Below are 20,598 nucleotides of genomic sequence, written 5' to 3' on the forward strand. Positions count from 1 at the left end.
ACCTCCTGCCCTCAAGTTCCCTAGTGGGACAAAGTAATAAAGTTAAAAAAAAGTTAAAAAAAAGGAGGTGTAAAAATTAGAAAATAAAAGATTTAAAAGTAATAAAAGTAAAAATCCCACCTTTTCCCTTATCAGTCCTTTATTATTAATAAAAATATATAAACAAACAAATAAACTATACATAATTGGTATCGCCGCGTCCGTAACGGCCTGAACTACAAAATTATTTCATTATTTATCCCGCACGGTGAACGCCGTAAAATAAAATAATAAACCGAACCACAATCACAATTCTTTGGTCACTTCACCTCCCAAAAAATGCAATAAAAAGAGATCAAAAAGTCGCATGTACCTAAAAATGGTACTGATCAAAACTACAGTTCGTTACGCAAAAAATAAGTCCTTGCACGGCTTTATTGATTGAAAAATAAAAACGTTATGGCTCTGAGAATAAGGTAACACAAAAAGTGAATGATTGTTTACAAAACGTATTTTATTATGCAAACGCCATAAGACATAAAAAAAAACTATAAACATCTGGTATCGCCGTAATCGTATCGCCCCGCAGAATAAAGTGAATATGTCATTAATAGCGCACGGTGAACGCTGTAAAAAAAAACCGAAAAAAAAACAATAGTAGAATTGCTGTTTTTTAGTCACCACGCCACCTAAAAATAGAATAAAAACTGATCAAAAAGCCGCATGCACCCCAAGAAAACTACAATGGATTCCTCAAGGGGTCTAGTTTCCAAATTGGGGTCACTTTTGGGGGGTTCCCAATGTTTTGGCACCACAAGACCTCTTCAAACCGGACATGGTGCCTAATAAAAAAAAGAGGCCTCAAAATCCACTGGGTGCTCCTTTGCTTCGGAGGCCGGTGCTTCAGTCCATTACCGCCCAAGGGCCACATGTGGGATATTTCTCTAAACTGCAGAATCTGGGCAATACGTATTAAGTTGCGTTTCTGTGATAAATCCTTTTGTGTTATAAAAAAAATGGTATAAAGAGGATTTTCTGACAAAAAAAAAAATTTTAATTTCACCTCTACTTTGCTCTAAATTTTTGTGAAACACCTAAAGGGTTCATAAACTTTCTACATGCTGTTGTGAATACTTTGAGGGGTCTAGTTTCTAAAATGGGGTATTTGATAGGGGTTTCTAATATATGGACCCCTCAAAGCAACTTCAGAACTGAACTGGAACCTAAAAAAATAAATAAATGAGGCAATACTTCGCTTCTTACATTATACTGATAATGAGCCGTGCCCACCCCGAGATTACCCCAGTTTTGACCGTTTGTCTAAACGGAGACCCCTATTAGACCGTTCCAGTGCCCGGTTTTCCCAAGCATACACCCCCGAGAAGTGTATTTCTATTGATGAGTCCCTGGTACATTTTAAAGGGAGGGTTCAATTCCGCGAGTACCTGCCGGGTAAGAGGGCAAGGTATGGCGTGAAGATGTATAAGCTGCGAGAGTGCATCAGGGTATACCTACAGGTTTAGGATATATGAAGGAAAGGCCACCCCCAAACCAGACTGCATCCTGGACTACAATAGGTACATGGGAGTGATGGACTTGTAAGATCAAGCCCTGAAGCCCTACAGCGCCATGCGGTGTGGTATAAGAAGCTGGCCGGGAACATCATATAGATGGCTTTGTACAATGCGTACGTGCTACGTCGATGTGCAGGCCAGACGGGAACTTTCCTGGAATTTCAAGAGGTGATTATCAAGAACCTAATCTTTAGGGACCAAGAAGGGGGGGCACCCAGTACTTCTGGAAGCGAGCCCACACGCATCGTACCAGGGCAACACTTTCCAGGGGAAGTTCCCCAAACTGGCAAGAAGGGAAAAAGTCAAAAGAGGTGCAAAGTCTGCTATAAGAGGGGGATAAGGGAGGACACAATATATCAATGTGACACGTGTCCCGAATAACCAGAGCTCTGTATGAAAGTGTTTTAAAATTTATCATACATCCCTTGGTTTATAATTTACCCCAATTTTACTTACCCTGATGCACTCCGCACAGCTTATCCCCCCTCGTCTTTCCCCTCTGGGCCCTGCTGTGTGTCCAGGCAGCTGATAACAGCCACATGTAGGGTATTGCCATACCCGGGAGAACCAACATTACAGTTTATGGGGTGTAGGTCTCCGGTCAAAATGGTCACTACACCTCTAGATGAATGCCTTAAGGGTGTAGTTTTTAAAACGGGGTCACTTCTTGCGGGTTTCAACTGTACTGGTACCTCAGGGGCTTCTGCATACATGACTTCGCACTAGAAAATCCCGAGTAAGCCAAATGGTGGTCCTTTCCTTCTGAGCCCTCCCATGGGCCCAAACGGCAGTTTATCACAACAAATGGGGTATTGCGGCACTCAGAACAAATTGCGCAACAGAATGGGGTATTTTGTTTCTTGTGAAAATAAGAAATTTTCAGCCAAAACTACATATTATTTGACAAAAATCATTGTTTTCATTCCCAGCCCAATTCAAATAAGTTCTGTGAAGAAACTATGGGGTCTAAATGGTCACATTACCCATAAATGAATTCCTTGAGGGGTGTAGTTTCCAAAATGGGGTCACTTTTGGTGGGTTTCCATTGCTTTGATACCTCTGAGGCTCTGCAAATGCGACATGGCACCCGGAAACCAATCCAACAAAATCTGGACTCCAAACATATAGCGCTCCTTTCCTTCTGAGCCCTCCCATGGGCCCAAACGGCAGTTTATCACCACAAATGGGGTACTGCCACACTAAGGACAAATTGGGCAACAAAATGGGGTATTTTGTTCCCTGTGAAAATAAGAAATTTTGATCACAAATTACATTTTATTGGAAAAAATGAAATTTTTTTCATTTCAGAGCCCAATTCAAATACGTGCTGTGAAAAAAATGTGCGGTCAAAATGGTAACAACAACCCTAAATGAATTCCTTGAGGGGTGTAGTTTACAAAATGGGGTCACTATTGGGGGATTCCTACTGTTTTGACACCTCAACACCTCTTCAAACCTGGCATGCTGCCTAAAATATATTCTAATAAAAAAAGGAGGACTCAAAATGCACTAGGTGCTTCTTTGCTTCTAGGGCTTGTCTTTTAGTCCACGAGCGCAGTAGGGCCACATGTGGGACATTTCTAAAAACTGCAGAATCTGGAAAATACATATTTAGTAGTGTTTCTCTGGTAAAACCTTCTGTGTTACAGAAAAAAAAATGAATAAAATTGAAATTCAGCAAGAAAAATGAAATTTGCAAATTTCACCTCCACATTGCTTTAATTCCTGTGAAATGCCTGAAGGGTTAAAAAACGTTATAACTGCTGTTTTGAATACTTTGAGGGGTCTAGTTTTTAAAATGGGGTGTTTTATCAGGGTTTCTAATACATAGGCCCCACAAAGCCACTTCAGAACTCAAGAGGTACCTTAAAAAAAAGGCTTTTTAAATTTTCTTAAAAATATGAGAAATTGCTGTTTATGTTCTAAGCCTTGTAACGTCCAAGAAAAATAAAAGAATGTTCAAAAAACAATGCCAATCTAAAGTAGACATATGGGAAATGTGAACTAGTAACTATTTTGGGTGGTATAACCGTCTGTTTTACAAGCAGATGCATTTAAATTCTGAAAAATGCAATTTTTTCAACATTTTGCAATTTTTCACCAATAAACACTGAATATATCAACCAAATTTTACCACGAACATGAAGCCCAATGTGTCACGAGAAAACAATCTCAGAATCGCTTGGGTAGGTTTAAGCATTCCGACGTTATTACCACATAAAGTGAAATATGTCAGATTTGAAAAATGGGCTCTGAGCCTTAAGGCCAAAACTAGGCTGCGTCCTTAAGGGGTTAAAGTAAAAAAAACGGCCAGTTGGGCTTTTACAAAAAATTTGCAGAAAATGCTCATAACTGTCACTAATAAACGTATTTAAAAAAAAACAAAAAAAACAACAGTAGTTATCTACAACACAGCGCTTATTAGATTAAGGAGGTGATAGGAAAGTATGAAACTGGTGACAGAGCCTCTTTAATGTGTTTCCTCCCCTGGATCCAATTCTGGTTTTGGCTTAAAAAAAATGCATGCAAAATCTGCACTATATAAACAGGACCTTAAATGGAGCGGTGCTTGAACTTGCTCGGCTGTTTCTGTAACTCCCGTATGAATGAATGGCCGCAGGACGGTGGTCCAATGACCCTTATTCTGGAGATAGGTGCGGATCCTCGTTTTTACAGGTGAACCATATTAATGTGTCTCTCCTGTAAAAGCGTGGCCAATTACCGCATCACAAAACCATGGCAATTTGCAGCAAAATGCATGCGGTTTTACAGTGTTTTTTTGTCGTGAACACACCCTATTGCTGCTGAAACATAGGGCCGGGGGGGGATTTGGCAGATGACTAATATAGGCAAGGGCAAGTCACTGTGTTGCGCGACCTAGCCAAACAAAAAAAAGATTTGCATGTTACTGGAATGCTTCACGTTCAAACCACGGACGTGCTAATTGATTTCACTAAAATCCCATTCAAAATCTTTTTAAGTATACATTTTTTCTGGTTTAAAGCATAACTAAAATTTTGCCAAAAAAAAAATAAAATATTTAAACTGCTATTATGTGAATACATTACTCCTAGCAATAATTTTCACTTCAAAATACCTTTTATGCAGCTTTTTTTCTTGTGAAACAATCCATATCTACACCGTGTTCCAAATTATTATGCACATTGGATTGAAGTGCCATAAACATTTAATTATTAGTTTTTCAATTAAACTCATGGATGGTATTGTGTCTTAGGGCTCTTTGGATCATTGTAAATCAATCTCAGACACCTGTGATAGTTTGCCAGGTGTGCCCAATCAAAGGAAAACTACTTAAGAAGGACGTTCCACATTATTAAGCAGGCCACAGGTTTCAAGCAATATGGGAAAGAAAAAGGATATCTCTGCTGCCGAAAAGCGTGAAATTGTCCAAGGTATTGCACTAGGTATGAAAACATTGGATATTTCAAGAAAACTTAAGCGTGATCATCGTACTGTGAAAAGGTTTGTGGCAGATTCAGAGCACAGACGGGTTCGTTCAGATAAAGGCATAATGAGGAAGGTTTCTGCCAGACAAATTAATAGGATTAGGAGAGCAGCTGCTAAAATGCCATTGCAAAGCAGCAAACAGGTATTTGAAGCCACTGGTGCCTCTTGAGTCCCGCAAACCTCAAGGTGTAGGATCCTCCAGAAGTTTGCAAGTGTGCATAAAGCTATTATTCGGCCACCCCTAAACAATGCTCACAAGCAAAAACGGTTGCAGTGGGCTCAGAAATACATGAAGACTAATTTTCAAACCGTGTGGTTTACTGATGAGTGTCGTGCAACCCTGGATGGTCCAGATGGATGGAGTAGTGGATGGTTGGTGAATGGCCACCATGTCCCAACAAGGCTGCGACCTCAGTAAGGAGGTGGCGGAGTCATGTTTTGGGCTGGAATCATGGGGAGAGAGCTGGTAGGCCCCTTTAGGGACCCTGACGGTGTGAAAATGACCTCTGCAAAGTACGTAGAGTTTATGACTGACCACTTTCTTCCGTGGTACAAAAAGAAGAACCGTGCCTTCCGTAGCAAAATTATCTTCATGCATGACAATGGACCATCTCATGCTGCAAAGAATACCTCTGTGTCATTGGCTGCTATGGGCATAAAAGGAGAGAAACTCATGGTGTGGCCCCCATGTTCCCCTGACCTCAACCCTATTGAGAACCTTTGGAGCATCCTCAAGCAAAATATCTATGAGGGTGGGAGGCAGTTCACATCAAAACAGAAGCTCTAGGAGGCTATTCTGACATCCTGCAAAGATATTCAAGCAGAAACTGTCCAAATACTCACAAATTCAATGGATGCAAGAATTGTGAAGGTGATATCAAAGAAGGGGTCCTATGTTAACATGTAACTTGGCCTGCTAAGTTTTTTTTGATTGAAAGAGCTTTTGATTTCTGTAAATATGACCTCCTGATGCTGCAAATTCAACAAATTACCATTTTAGTTCTCTTTACAACCTTTAACCCCTTCCCGCTCCTTGACGTACTATTACGTCATGGCAGCTGTATCGTTCGCGCTCCATGCCGTAATAGTACGTCTCGGGAGTAACGGCCGTTTCGGCCGTCCTCCCGACACATACAGGAGCTGTGACGCTGCTGTCTTGTTCAGCAGCTGTCACAGCTCCTACAGCGGGGACCGATCGCTGTGTCCCCGCTGATTAACCCCTTAAAAGCCGCGTTCTATAGAGATCGCGGCTTTTTAGGGGTTAAGCTGCCATCGCCGGCCTGCTACGCGATAGCGGCCGGCGATGGTGACTATGGCAACCGGACACCAAACAATGGCGTCCGGCTATGCCATAGACGGAAGCCTAGTGGGTCCTGACAACGTCAGGACCCACTATGCTTGCTGTCAGTGAGTAGCTGACAGTTCTAATACACTGCACTACGCATGTAGTGCAGTGTATTAGAATTGCGATCAGAGCCTCCTGCCCTCATGTCCCCTAGTGGGACAAAGTAATAAAGTTAAAAAAAAAGTTAAAAAAAAGATGTGTAAAAATAAGAAAATAAAAGATTTAAAAGTAATAAAAGTAAAAATCCCCCCTTTTCCCTTATCAGTCCTTTATTATTAATAAAAATATATAAACAAATAAACTATACATAATTGGTATCGCCGCATCCGTAACGGCCTGAACTACAAAATTATTTCATTATTTATCCCGCACGGTGAACGCCGTAAAATAAAATAATAATAAACCGAACCACAATCACAATTCTTTGGTCACTTCACCTCCCAAAAAATGGAATAAAAAGAGATCAAAAAGTCGCATGTACCTAAAAAGTGAATGATTGTTTACAAAACGTATTTTATTGTGCAAACGCCATAAGACATAAAAAAAAAACTATAAACATAGGGTATCGCCGTAATCGTATCGCCCCGCAGAATAAAGTGAATATGTCATTTATAGCGCACGGTGAACGCTGTAAAAAAAAAAACGAAAAAAAAAAACAATAGTACAATTGCTGTTTTTTAGTCACCACGCCACCTAAAAATAGAATAAAAACTGATCAAAAAGCCGCATGCACCCCAAGAAAACTACAATGGATTCCTCAAGGGGTCTAGTTTCCAAATTGGGGTCACTTTTGGGGGGTTCCCAATGTTTTGGCACCACAAGACCTCTTCAAACCGGACATGGTGCCTAATAAAAAAGAGGCCTCAAAATCCACCAGGTTCTCCTTTGCTTCGGAGGCCGCTGCTTCAGTCCATTACCGCACTAGGGCCACATGTGGGATATTTCTCAAAACTGCAGAATCTGGGCAATACGTATTAAGTTGCGTTTCTCTGATAAATCCTTTTGTGTTATAAAAAAAATGGTATAAAGAGGATTTTCTGACAAAAAAAATTTTTTTATTTCACTTTGCTCTAAATTTTTGTGAAACACCTAAAGGGTTCATAAACTTTCTACATGCTGTTGTGAATACTTTGAGGGGTCTAGTTTCTAAAATGGGGTATTTGATAGGGGTTTCTAATATATGGGCCCCTCAAATCAACTTCAGAACTGAACTGGAACCTAAAAAAATAAATAAATGGAGGCAATACTTCGCTTCTTACATTATACTGATAATGAGCAGTGCCCACCCCAAGATGACCCCAGTTTTGACCGTTTGTATAAACGGAGACCCCTATTAGACCGTTCCAGTGCCCGGTTTTCCCAAGCATACACCCCCGAGAAGTGTATTTCTATTGAGGAGTCCCTGGTACATTTTAAAGGGAGGGTTCAATTCCGCGAGTACCTGCCGGGTAAGAGGGCAAGGTATGGCGTGAAGATTTTGTAAGCTGTGAGAGTGCATCCGGGTATACCTACAGGTTTAGGATATATGAAGGAAAGGCCACCCCCAAACCAGACTGCATCCTGGACTACAATAGGTACATGGGAGGGATGGACTTGTAAGATCAAGCCCTGAAGCCCTACAGCGCCATGCGGTGTGGTATAAGAAGCTGGCCGGGCACATCATACAGATGGCTTTGTACAATGCGTACGTGCTACGTCGATGTGCAGGCCAGACGGGAACTTTCCTGGAATTTCAAGAGGTGATTATCAAGAACCTAATCTTTAGGGACCAAGAAGGGGGGGCACCCAGTACTTCTGGAAGCGAGCCCACACGCATCGTACCAGGGCAACACTTTCCAGGAGAAGTTCCCCAAACTGGCAAGAAGGGAAAAAGTCAAAAGAGGTGCAAAGTCTGCTATAAGAGGGGGATAAGGGAGGACACAATATATCAATGTGACACGTGTCCCGAATAACCAGAGCTCTGTATGAAAGGGTTTTAAAATTTATCATACATCCCTTGGTTTATAATTTACCCCAATTTTACTTACCCTGATGCACTCCGCACAGCTTATCCCCCCTCGTCTTTCCCCTCTGGGCCCTGCTGTGTGCCCAGGCAGCTGATGACAGCCACATGTAGGGTACTGCCATACCCGGGAGAACCCACATTACAGTTTATGGGGTGTAGGTCTCCGGTCAAAATGCTCACTACACCTCTAGATGAATGCCTTAAGGGTGTAGTTTTTAAAACGGGGTCACTTCTTGCGGGTTTCAACTGTACTGGTACCTGAGGGGCTTCTGCATACATGACTTCGCACTAGAAAATCCCGAGTAGGCCAAATGGTGGTCCTTTCCTTCTGAGCCCTCCCATGGGCCCAAACGGCAGTTTATCACAACAAATGGGGTATTGCGGCACTCAGAACAAATTGCGCAACAGAATGGGGTATTTTGTTTCTTGTGAAAATAAGCCATTTTCAGCCAAAACGACATATTATTTGACAAAAATAATTTTGTTTTCATTCCCAGCCCAATTCAAATAAGTTCTGTGAAGAAACTATGGGGTCAAAATGGTCACAACACCCATAAATGAATTCCTTGAGGGGTGTACTTTCCAAAATGGGGTCATTTGTGGTGGGTTTCTATTGCTTTGATACCTCTGGGGCTCTGCAAATGCGACATGGCGACCGAAAACCAATCCAGCAAAATCTGTACTCCAAAGAACACACAGCGCTCCTTTCCTTCTGAGCCCTCCCATGGGCCCAAACAGCAGTTTATCACCACAAATGGGGTATTTCCGCACTCAGGACAAATTGGGCAACAAAATGGAGTATTTTATTTCTTGTTAAAATAAGAATTTTTTAGCTAAAACGACATATTATTGGAAAAAAATATATATTTTTTTAATTCCCAGCCCAATTCAAATAAGTTCTGTGAAGAAACTATGGGGTCAAAATGGTCAAAACACCCATAAATGAATTCCTTGAGGGGTGTAGTTTCCAAAATGGGGTCATTTGTGGTGGGTTTCTATTGCTTTGATACCTCTGGGGCTCTGCAAATGCGACATGGCACCCGAAAACCAATCCAGCAAAATCTGTACTCCAAAGAACACACAGCGCTCCTTTCCTTCTGAGCTCTCCCATGGGCCCAAACGGCAGTTTATTGCCACAAATGGGGTATTGATGCACTCAGGAGAAATTGGGCAACAAAATGGAGTATTTTGTTCCCTGTGAAAATAAGAAATTTTGGTAAAAAAATTACATCTTATTGGAAAAAATGACATTTTTTTAATGTCACAGCCCAATTGAAATAGGTGCTGTGAAAAAACTGTGTGGTAAAAATGCTAACAACCATAAATGAATTCCTTGAGGGGTGTAGTTTCCAAAATGGGGTCACTATTGGGGGATTCCTACTGTTTTGACACCTCAACACCTCTTCAAACCTGGCATGCTGCCTAAAATATATTCTAATAAAAAAGAGGACTCAAAATGCACTAGGTGCTTCTTTGCTTCTAGGGCTAGTGTTTTAGTCCACGAGCGCAGTAGGGCCACATGTGGGACATTTCTGAAAACTGCAGAATCTGGACAATACATATTTAGTAGTGTTTCTCTGGTAGAACCTTCTGTGTTACAGAAAAAAAAATGAATAAAATTGAAATTCAGCAAGAAAAATGAAATTTGCAAATTTCACCTCCACATTGCTTTAATTCATGTGAAATGCCTGAAGGGTTAAAAAACGTTATAACTGCTGTTTTGAATACTTTGAGGGGTCTAGTTTTTAAAATGGGGTGTTTTATCAGGGTTTCTAATACATAGGCCCCACAAAGCCACTTCAGAACTCAAGAGGTACCTTAAAAAAAAGGCTTTTGAAATTTTCTTAAAAATATGAGAAATTGCTGTTTATGTTCTAAGCCTTGTAACGTCCAAGAAAAATAAAAGAATGTTCAAAAAACGATGCCAATCTAAAGTAGACATATGGGAAATGTGAACTAGTAACTATTTTGGGTGGTATAACCGTCTGTTTTACAAGCAGATGCATTTAAATTCTGAAAAATGCAATTTTTTTCAAAATTTCCTCTAAATTTTGCAATTTTTCACCAATAAACACTGAATATATCGACCAAATTTTACCACGATCATGAAGCCCAATGTGTCACGAGAAAACAAACTCAGAATCGCTTGGGTAGGTTTAAGCATTCCGACGTTATTACCACATAAAGTGAAATATGTCAGATTTGAAAAATGGGCTCTGAGCCGTAAGGCCAAAACTAGGCTGCGTCCTTAAGGGGTTAAAATGTTTTGATCTCTGTTGTGCATAATAATGTGAAACAGTGCATTTTGAGTTTTTTTACTTCTAAAAAAACTTATCATTAGGAGATTTGTTCAATAAAATTTGCATTATACTCCAACGGTTGATGGCTTGAAGATTATACTGACTGTCATTTGCATCGACTATTTAGGAAAATCAGCGAAAAATAACATTTGCATAATAATTTGGAACGCAGTGTATTTTCTCACACCTGATTTTTGTCCAGTTGCTATTGGCATGTCTTACTGTGTGTGATGTTTGCCTGTACTGTATGCAATATGCCCATAGTTCCCATCATGCACCCAAACAGCCAGTCAATCAGAAAAACCAAAAGGTCCTTTTGCAACACAGTTGTCTTTTGCATCGGACATCTTGGATTTACCATGTAATACAGTGGCATTTTAGTCAATAAGATTATCAAACCCTCATGTACACGTTGTCGTTTTGTCCGCGCATAAAATTGACAAGCAATTTTTTTGTGCGGATGTTCCCTGTGTATTTCACCTCTTTCAATGCAAGTGGTGAAATTCGATCAAACACACACACAAAAAAAAAACAAAAAAAAAACAAGACATATCCACGCACTGAAATCCTAACTAAAATATGCAAGAGTCCGGCACAATTTTTGCACAGATTTCAGTGTGTATACCTGTGGATTTTTATGCGGATCCTCCGCATCTAAATCCACTACGTCTGTAGTTACCCTTAGCCCTAACGCACACGACTGTGCTGAACAAGTCCCGTCCGTCATCTGTGGAAAGATAGAACATGTTCCATCTTTTCACGGGTCGGAGAGTCGGGTAACTTTTCACGAATGGGTCTGTGAAAACTATTGGGTGCCCCGGAAACCAGGCCCAGTGTCACTCGGTCGTGTGCAAGGGGGCTTAGAGCATATATCTCTATCTCAAAACCTGTAGCATATTTTATACATATATAGAAATGGGAACAACATGTAGCATATATACACAATCATGTCACATTGTTATGAGCACCTCCTACTTCAGACGTCGGCAGCACGTAGCCTATGAAAGAAGTGATGTGTCGTGGGTGGGCACATAAGGTGCGCAATAGGCTGTCTGAACACAACTCGTTGTTGCCATGGGTAAAAGGGGCGATTTACCAGAGCTGTAAAAAGGGATGATTATTGGCTTTTGGGCCAAGGGTGGCAGTATTTCTCAAACAGTGCAGTTTGTGAACGGTTTGCTGCGGTGAAAGTGTATCGTGAGTGGACAAGAGACACCATTGAAATGTTGCACTGAGGGTAATAAAGTACCCCCCATTTTTTACTTTATTCTACAGACCGCTGCCTATTTTTGCTTTCTATATTCCCGGTTCTGTTCTACGGGGCCCGCACCCACAAGCCGCCTGTGAGGGAAAACAAACAAAAAAACAAGACAAAAACACACACACACACACACACACACGTTTTGCTATTACTATACTGCTTTCACCTCTCCTGACAGCCTGCCAGGAGCGGGAGAGGTTATAGCCAGTCGGCCCCAGTTGGGCAGTCTCTTTTTTTTTTTCCTGCATGTGGCCGGGCCCCTGACGGCAGTACAGATAGTACAGCCCTGATGGTAGCCCTGTCTACAGTACTGTAACCAGCAGCAGCAGAGCGCAGGCAATAGACTGACGAGCTCTGCTGCTGTCCGGTCTCTAGTAAGTGAGAAGCGCTTTAGTAGCAGAAGCGGCGCAGGTCTAGCGAGGGTACAAGGGAGCCACCGCCAGACCTGCGCTTCTTCTAGTGAAGCGCCTTTTACTTACTAGAGACCGGACAGCAGCAGAGCTCATCACAATCTCTTCCCCGCGCTCTGCTGCTGCCAGTTACTCCATAGAGAACTGTATAGTATATAGAGGCAGAGAGACCTTCCTGACGTCACACTGGGGGCGTGCACATCCGACGTCAGAATGGGGCCTCCGCCTACCCATACTCACAGGCAGCAGAGTCCGTACACCGATACATTCAAACGGTGTGCGGATTTCTGCTAGCAACAGGAGAAATACAAGAAATAAAACATAGTAAAGTGTCAGAGTGGCCATTTAAAACAACACAAAAAGGAGCCCAAATTCATTAACCCCTTAAGGACCGCCGATACGTCTTTTTACGGCGGTCATTAGTGGGCTTTATTCTAGAGCGCCGCCAAACTACGTCGCTGCTGTAGAATAAAGTAAACAGAGCAGGGAGCCGTGAAATCTCCCTGCTCTCAGCTGCCAGAAGCAGCTGAGGGCTGGGGGCGTCCCTGCTCTGACGGGTGAGATCGATATTAGTATCGATCTCACCTGTTTAACCCTTCAGATGCGGTGCACAATAGCGAGCACCGCATCTGAGTGGTTTTGGAGAGAGGGAGGGAGCTCCCTCTCATCTCACTGACACCCGGCGATAAAATCGCCGAGTGTCTGTGTCTTCTATGGCAGCCGGGGGTCTAATAAAGACCCCCAGGTCTGCCTGCAGCGAATGCCTGCTAGATCATGCCGCAGGCATGACCTAGCAGATGCCTGTCCGTTTTAAACGGACAGGCAGTAATACACTGCAATACAAAAGTATTGCAGTGTATTATAATAGCGATCGGAGGATAGGGAAGTCCCCTAGTGGGACTAGTAAAAAAGAAAAAAAAGTTTAATAAAGTTAATAAAAAAAAAAAAGTGAAAAAAAAAAATGAAAAACCCAGCTTTTCCCCTTACAAAATGCTTTACTATTAAAAAAAACTACAATAAAGCAAAAAAGTTACACATATTTGGTATCGCCGCGTCCGTAACGACCCCGACTATAAAGCTGTTACATTATTTAACCCGCACTGTGAACGCCGTAAAAAATAAAATAAAAAACAATGGAAAAATTGCTGTTTTCTGATAATCCTGACTTAAAAAAAAATGTGATAAAAAGTGATCAAAAAGTCGCATCTACTCTCAAATGGTACCAATAAAAACTGCAAGTCGTCCCGCAAAAAACAAGACCTTATACAGCTATGCCGACGCAAAAATAAAAAAGTTACAGCTCTTCGAATGTGACAATGGAAAAATCTAAAAAATGGCTTGGACATTAGGGCCCAGAATGCCAGCAGGGGGAAGGGGTTAATAAAGTATAAGACAAAATATATTTACATTACACATGCTGCTAGAAAATAAAAAGTTCAAGTCAGGGTTCCTCAACACTTCTTGCACACTACTGAATTCGGGCCGTGAAAAACTGTGAAAAAAAGAGTATTAGAATAGCGATCAGGGCTTCATGTCTTCAAGTTCCCTAGTGGGACACAAAAAAAGTTAAAACAAGTTAATAAAAATGTTGTAAAAAAGTAAAAAAAAAAAATACGTTTCATTTTAAAAAACACTATAACAGCCTTTCCTATAATATGTCTTTTATTATAGGAAAAAAAAGTACACATATGTGGTATCCCCGCGTCCGTAACGACCCAAACTATAAAAATATCACACTATTTTACCCGTACGGTGAACACCGTAAAAAAAAATTAATAAAAAACTAGTCCAGAATCGCTGTTTGATAGTCACTACCCCTCGCAAAACAGAAAAAAAAGGGATCTAAAAGTTGCATGTACCCCAAAATTATACCATTAAAAACTACAGCCCGTTCCGCAAAAAACAAGCCCTCCCACAGCTTTTTAGACGGAAAAATAAAAAAAAGTTATGGCTCTCAGAATATGGTGACACAAAAAAATTTATTATTTCAAACAAAAGTGAATTTATCGTTAAGACGCTGCAAAGCATAAGAGAAACTATATACATATGGTATCGCCGTAATCGTACCGACCCGCAGAATAAAGTAAAATTGACATTCATAGCGCATGGCGAACGCCGTAAAAAAAATAAAAATAAAACACATCAGAATAGCAGGTTTTTGGTCACCTTGCTTGCTAAAAAAATAAAATACAAAGTGATAAAAAAAAAAAAAAAAAAAATGGTACTAATGAAATCTACAGATTGTCCCACAACAAATAAGCCCTCACCCAGCTCTGGTGGAGAAAAAATAAAAGAAGTTCTGGCTCTCAGAATATGGCCATGCAAAATGTGCAGAGTGTCAAAAAGCGGATAAGATCTGGCACCATTTATCAGTGAGACACTGGCCACACATCTGTGGATAATTATTTATTTACCCAATTATTAGACCCTCTTATTATGCCCTGATGTTCTCTGCGCAGCTTACATATGCCACCACATAATAAACTGAAATACCAGCAAAACCCCAAAAACAACTACCGCTAAGCAAAATCTGCGCTCCAAAAGCCAAATGGCGCTACCTCCCTTCTGAGCCCTGCAGCGTGCCAAAACAGCAGGTTACGTCCACATATATGGCATCGCCATACCCGGGAGAACCCGCTTAACAGTTTGAGGTATTTGTCTTCAGTGGCACAAACTGGGCACAAAATATTGTGCACTAAAATGGCACATACCTGTGGAAATTTGCAATTTTCACTTTGCACCATCCACGGAGCGTTCATTTCTAATAGAAAAAAAACCCCTGTGTGGTCAAAATGCTCACTACACCCCTTAATAAAATGTCTTCAGGGGTGCAGTTTCCAAAATGGGGGTCACTACTTGGGGGTTTGTTTTACTATTTGACCCCAGAGCCCTGCCATTGTGGGCTAATGCTGCGAAAATCACCAAAATAGGTCTCACATGCGCCTTTCACTCCTAAGCCCTGTCATATGTCCAGGCAAATGATAAATGCCTTGAGGGGTGTAGTTTACAAAATAGGGTCACTTCTCATGGTTTTACACTCTACTCTGGTACCTAAGGGAGCTCTGCAAATGCGACATGGCGCCCATACACCAGTCCAGCAAAATCTGTGCTCTAAAAGCCACATGGCACTCTTTCCATTTTGAGCTCTGCCATGTGCCCAAACAGCAGTTTTGGGCCACACATGGGGTATTGCCATACTGGGAAGAAATTGGGTAACAAATTATGTGTTATTTTTTTCTCCTATTACCCCTTGTGGAAAAAAAATATTTTTCATTTTCACTGCCTCATTCTAATACAATCTATGAAACACTTGTGGGTTCAAAATGCTCAGTACACCCCCTAGATGATTACCCTGAGGGGTAAAGTTTCCAAAATGGAGTCACTTCGCAGGGATTTCTACTGTACGGGTACCTCAGAGGCTCTGCAAATGCGACATGGAGCCCAAAAAACAATCAACCAAAGTCTACATGCCAAGTAGCACTCCTGCCATTCTGAGCCCTGCGGTGTATACAAGCAGCAGTTTATGACCACATATGGGGTATTGCCGTACTCGGGAGAAATTGCTTTACAATTGTTGGGGCGCTTTTTCTCCTTTATTCCTTGTGAAAATGAAAAAAATGCAACATTTTAGTGGAAAGAATGTAGATTTTCATTTTCACTGCATAATCACCCAATAATTCAGCAAAAAAACTGTGGGGTCAAAATGCTCACTATACCGCTAGATAAATTCCACGAGGGGTATAGTTTCCCAAATGGGGTCACTTTTGCCGGGTTTGCACTATTTTGGCCCCTCAGTGGCTTTGCAAATTTGACATGGGGCCGCAAACCATTCCAGCAAAACTTGAGCTCCAAAAGTCAAATGGCGCTTCGTCCTTTCTAACTTCCGCCATGTGTCCAAACAGCAGTTTATTACCACATATGGGGTATTGCTGTGCTCAGAAGAGTTTTCTTAACAAATATTGGGGTGTTTTTTCTCCTTTATCTATTGTAAAAATGAAAAAATCTGAGCTAAAACGACATTTTATTAGAAAAAAAATTTAGATTTTCAATTTCACAGCATAATTCCCATAAATTCAGCAAAAACATGTAGGGTCAAAATGCTAACTATACCCCTAAAATTCCTTGAGAGGTGTAGTTTCCAAAATGGGGTCACTTTTGGGGAGTTTCCACTGTTATGGTCCCTCCAGGGCTTTGCAAACACGACATGGCACCGAAAACCATTCCAGCAAAATCTGCGCTCCAAAATCCAAATGGCCCTCGTTCCCTTCTGAGCCCTGCCGTGGGTCCAAACAGCACTTTATTACCACATATGGGGTATTGCCGTAATCGGGAGACATTGCTTTACAAATGTTGGGGTGCTTTTTCTCCTTTATTCCTTGTAAAAACATCGTATGTTTTTTCAGAAAAAAAGTAGATTTTCATTTTCACAGACCAGTTCCAATAAATTTAGCAAAAAACCTGTGGGCTAAAAATGCTAACTATACCTCTTGAAAAATTCCTTGAGGGGTGTAGTTTCCAAAATGGGGTCACTTTTGGGGGGTTTCCACTGTTTTGGCACCACAAGACCTCTTCAAACCGGACATGGTGCCTAAAATATATTCTAATAAAATAGAGGCCCCAAAATCCATCAGGTGCTCCGTTGCTTCTGAGGCCGGTGTTTCAGTCTATTACCACACTAGGGCCACATGTGGGATATTTGAAAAAACTTTCTGTGTTACAGAAAAAACGGTATTACAAATGAATTTCGTAAAAAAAATAAAATTGAAATTTGTAAATTTCACCTCTATTTTGCTTTATTTCCTGTGAAATGCCTAAAGGGTTAAAATAATTTCTGAATGCTGTTTTGAATACTTTGAGGTGTGCAGTTTTTAAAATGGGGTGATTTATGGGGACTTTCTAATATATAAGGCCCTCAAAGCCACTTCAGAACTGAACTGGTTCCTGAAAAAATAGCCTTTTGAAATTTTCTTGAAAATGCGAGAAATTGCTGCTAAAGTTCTAAGCCTTGTAACATCCTAGAAAAATAAAAGGACGTTCAAAAAACGATGCAAATATAAAGTAGACATATGGGAAATGTTAACTAGTAAATATTTTGTGTGGCATTACGATCTGTTTTACAAGCAGATACATTACAATTTAGAAAAATGCTAATTTTTGCAAATTTTCTCTAAATTTTGGTGTTTTTTTTACAAATAAATATTGAATTTAACGACGACATTTTTTCAGTATCATAAAGTACAACATGTCACGAGAAAATCTCAGAATTGCTTGGATCGGCAAAAGTATTCTGGAGTTATTACCACATAAAGTAACAAATGTCAGATTTGCAAAAATCGGCTGTGTCCACAAGGCCAAAACAGGCTTAGACACTAAGGGGTTAAAGCAGCCACGGACCAGGAACCATGTATATAAACAAATACTGGAAGCAATCCTGGGCAAAGAGGATCGACAGAAAAACTAATTAAACTGGAGAAAGGTATTTGAGGGGACTACTTGGAACATTTGTAGCGCGGCCAGACCTTTTAAAAATTTGTGCAGTAGCGTTGGAAAATCCCTTTAAGCCTCCTTCACGCACACGCAGTTCTCAATATTTTAAAACGCATGTAGATACACATTTCAAGAGTTTATTTATTTAATGACATTGTTTCTAGCGGTGAACATCTTTGTACATCCGATGGAACATGCAACAGCCTTAGGCTTCGTTCGCATCCGCGTTGGGGTCCCGTTCCTTCAGAACGGGACCCTGAACAGACACAAACCAGAGGTTTCCGTTTCCATCACCATTGATTTCAACGGTGACTGCTCCGATGCCCATGGTTTCCATTGCCGCTGTTGTGCAATGTATCCGTAGTTTTGTCAGAAGCAATAGCGTAGTCGACTACGCTATTGCTTCCGGCAAAACGATGGGTCCGGTGCACAACAGAGACAAACGGAAACCATGGGCATCGGAGCAGTCACCGTTGAAATCAATGGTGATGGAAACCTCTGGTTTCCGTTTGTGTCTGTTCAGGGGCCCGTTCTGACGGAAAGCTCAGACGGAACCCCAACGCAGATGTGAACGAAGCCGAAGGGACAACCACATTTATAAAGGACAAAAACATGGTGGTCACAGCATCGGAGAAAGATGTAAAAATGCTGGGTGCAAGCCTCAGAGGGACCCAATCCAAATTCCCACAGCAGGTATCCACAGACAAAATAGACACGAGGCAGCACCTCCAAAATACATCGGGATTTATTTACACACCAGTGCGACGTTTCAGTCCGGTCGGACATGTTGAGAAAGGTCAGACTGGACTGAAACGTCGCACTGGTGGGTGAATAAATCCCTATGGATTTTGGAAGTGCTACCTAGTCTCTATTTTGTCTGTGGATAATCACATTTATAAAAACCTCCTATTAAGGCCTCATGCACAGGTCAGTATTTGGATGCCAAAACCAGTAGTATAACATAAACGGAGAAAACCTAGAATGGAAAGATTTGCACCTCTTCCGCGTTTTGGACCCATTCCTGGTTTTGGCTTCCAAACACTGACCAGAATACGGACGTGGGCATGACTGAGGCCTAAGGCTGGGTTCACACGATCTATTTTCAGGCGTAATGGAAGTGTCTTACGTCTGAAAAACGGCTCCAATACGTCGGCAAACATCTGCCCATTACTTTCAATGGGCTTTACGATGTACTGTGCCGACGACCTGTCATTTTACGAGTCGTTGTCAAAAGACGGCGTGTAAAATGACAGCCTCGTCAAAAGAAGTGCAGGACACTTCTTGGGATGTAATTGGAGCAGTTTTTCATTGAGTTCAATGAAGAACAGCTCCAAATTACGGCCGTAAAAGACGCCCCGTAAAACGCAAGTATATCTGAAATTCAGGAGCTGTTTTCTCCTGAAAACAGCTCCGTAATTTCAGACGTAATTGCAGTTAGGCGGAATTCACACGACAGGGTTTCCCGCCCGGGTGCTGGCCGTTCATAAATCGGCCGTCACCCAGCTGCATTAGGAACAATAGACTCCTAATGGGGCTATTCACACAACCGTTTTTTTTGACGGCCGGGAAAACCGGCCGTCAAAAAATGGGACATGCCCTATTTTCGGCCGGGTACACGGCCGCCCGGCTCCCATAGAAGTCTATGGGGCCGGGTAATACACGGCAATCACCGGAATGTGTCCCGAGTGATGGCCGGGTCTACCGTCGCTCGCGCACTCTCTCTCCTCCTCCTCACAGTGCATGTGAGGAGGAGGGTCTTTTTTGCTCCCTGTAGAAGTCGGAATCCCCAATCCCCGGCCGGGGATTGGGGATTCCGCTACAGGAGAAGTGCGTGACTGCACTGTCCATATATGGACACAGCGAAGTCACTCACTTCTGCAGCGGAATCCCCGACTCTATGGCCAGGGATTCCGCTACAGGAGAAGTGAGGGACTACACTGTCCATATATGGACACAGCGAAGTCCCTCACTTCTGCAGCGGAATCCCCGACTCTATGGCCGGGAATTCCTCTCCAGGAGAAGTGAGTGACTACACTGTCCATATATGGACATTGAAGTCAGTGACTTCTCCTGGAAGGGGGGGGGGGATGGGTGCAACCTACAGGGGGCTGTGTGGCATCACCCACAGGGGGCAGGGTGCCATCGCCTACAGGGGGCAGGGTGGCATCGCCTACAGGGGGCAGGGTGGCATCGCCTGCAGGGGGCTGGGTGGCATCGCCTACAGGGGGCAGGGTGGCATCGCCTACAGGGGGCAGGGTGGCATCGCCTGCAGGGGGCAGGGTGGCATCGCCTGCAGGGGGCAGGGTGGCATCGCCTACAGGGGGCAGGGTGGCATTACCTACCAGGGGGGCTTTGCCATTATCTACAAAGGGCTGTGTGTGGCAACAAATTTAAATGAAATTCATCCGATTTTAAAACGGACAGGGAAAAAAACGGATGCAAATCGGGTCCGGAAACGCCAACACGGCCCGGAACGGATGCAAACCGGCCCGGGAAAAAATCGGCCAAAAACTGCTGATTTTCCCGGCCGACACTCGGACCCTGTGGTGTGAATGAGGCTTTATCGTGTGCAGATACCCTAACAAAAACCCCATTCACGCCGAGGTAAAAAACAAAACGCATGTGGAGTTTCAAAGCCCCAGCATAGTAGACGTGGACATGGACAAGAACAAACCAGTAGCAAAGTCCCACTTGGACCATGCAAACCGAAGAGGAGGGATGTAAACTTGCCCTCAGCTTGCATAAGACAACAAGGCCGCCATTTTAGAA

The 20,598-nt window shown here is 42.2% G+C and overlaps 1 long non-coding RNA gene across 1 annotated transcript in view; it reads right to left on the reverse strand.

Moving 5' to 3' along the window:
* Window positions 1-20,598, reverse strand: part of LOC142653942 (uncharacterized) — a 51,304-nt gene that overhangs the window by 30,561 nt on the left and 145 nt on the right. The window lies entirely within an intron of this gene.

The sequence above is a fragment of the Rhinoderma darwinii genome, chromosome 1, assembly GCF_050947455.1.
Source record: "Rhinoderma darwinii isolate aRhiDar2 chromosome 1, aRhiDar2.hap1, whole genome shotgun sequence".
NCBI classification, from domain to species: Eukaryota; Metazoa; Chordata; class Amphibia; order Anura; family Rhinodermatidae; genus Rhinoderma; species Rhinoderma darwinii.